Source organism: Oreochromis aureus, linkage group 3 (assembly GCF_013358895.1).
Source record: "Oreochromis aureus strain Israel breed Guangdong linkage group 3, ZZ_aureus, whole genome shotgun sequence".
Lineage (NCBI taxonomy): Eukaryota > Metazoa > Chordata > Actinopteri > Cichliformes > Cichlidae > Oreochromis > Oreochromis aureus.
This window is the reverse complement of record NC_052944.1, coordinates 77,084,125-77,086,025: the sequence shown is the minus strand read 5'-3', so window position 1 is coordinate 77,086,025 and position 1,901 is coordinate 77,084,125.

Here is a 1,901-nt window from a genome sequence, read left to right as displayed (position 1 = left end):
TACACTTTTTTCCTTTAATTTGTCCCATTGAAATGAATGGGAAACTTCCACAATTCTGCTAAAACTTGCTTGTCTTTGAAACTTAACTACTTTGTCATGCTTTCACCTAGAAACTCCATTCAAACTTTAAAATGTTCTCAGATTATTGGGCTATTCCTGTCTGATTCAGCTTTTTCAGATCTTCTACCGTTTTAATCTTATTTCTCTTTAAGTTTTCAGTTGCAGCTTTGTGATTTTTCAGAAAATACATGCATTGCTATGGTTGCTATGCAATTAAGTCAGAGTGAGTGCTGGTCCGTTCTGAATTTTCTCTTCATGTCTGAACAACTTCTTGCTACTCACACAATTTGCACTCAACCCCCACAAATTATACATCAAAACGTAGGTATTTTTGCTGGCTTTCAGAAAATGTCACTATCTTTATTGTGAGGTTTACCGTTTTTTTCGCAATTTGCCTCGGAGTGACACAAGGTCTGACAACTCCCCATTCAAAGTCTATGGGAGGTTTTGAAATTCAGAGCTGAAATTCTGTAACGGGAGGCATTTTCAAATTGCCATATCTCTTTAACAAAGCAAAGTTAGGACATGAGGCTTGTGCCAATATATCTTCAGACACTGCTGACACTCACAGTGGAAGCAGTTTTTACAATTATCTTACCGTTGAGCAATGAATTACGTTTGTTTGAGGGGTGGAAATCTGTCCTTCTCTCAGTCTTCAAACTCTGGAAATGAAGCCGTTTCTTTCTCGTCATATCTCCGCGGGCGGAGGTAGAACGAGCTATGAAAATCGCAGTCAAAATACACCAAAGTCCGCTGATTCACCCAGAAGAATTATGCTGCTAGCCCTCCTAGTTTTTGAGTTACACGACGTTTTGTAACTCGAAAAACGGCGGCGCCGCCTCTCACCGCGATCTATTTTCTGACTGCCCAAGTATCTGTCTTTCAGACCGCCCCCTTTCCAGGTGGCGCAATCAGTAATGACACGGCTCTGCAGCTCAAAGGTCGTGGGTTCAATCCCACCTTGGTCCACGTTTTTTTTTTTTCACTACAAATTTATACACTATCACAGACCTGTAATTTATATTGCTAATTTATTACAATTCTGCAAAGTTTTATGATTTTAGCAGCTTTTCTAATATGGACCTCAGATTCTTGTTAACGCTCCATGGCAGAAACAAGTACACAGCCTGATGAAGCAGACTGAGGCAGTACCTCTGATTGGTGAATTTGAGCAGAACCAGGTTGTTCTTTCATTTCATTTCTTTATTTATTTCACACATGGTTCAACAGTGTTTCTTTTTCTACATACAGAACCTTCTGCCTCTTTTCAGCAGAAATTCTGCTCATTCACCTCTTCTCTTGTGTTGGAGTGCCGTCTTGTGGCGCCTTTTGGGTAGTGCCTTTTAAACGTGAACACTGCAAAGAAGTGGTATCAGACTGGTTTGTAGTGGAGGAATTTGTTGCCAGTTTCTTTCATCTTTAATCCGTATTCATGTTGTAATGTAGTAGTACCACAATATGGCAGAAACACTATGTTTGGGCACAAATACTTTGATTTGGTATACTTTAGCTTCTTCACCCCTGTAGGCAAAATTTTCATTTTTTTCACCCCTTTTCAACACAAATTCCAGCTTTTTTGGCTGTTTTCAGAAAAACAAAACTCTTTTCAGCAGAAACTGTGCTGATTCATCTCTTTTCAGCGCAAGTTATTGCTTCTTTACCTCTTTTCTGCAGAAATTCTGCTGATTCACCTCTTTTCTGCAAAATGTTCAGCCTTTTCACCTCTTATCAGGACAAATCTCAGCTGTTTTCAGAAAAAAAACTCTTTTGAGCGGAAATTCTGCTGATTCATCTCTTTTCAGCCCAACTTATTGCTTCTTTACCAATTTTCTGCAGAAATT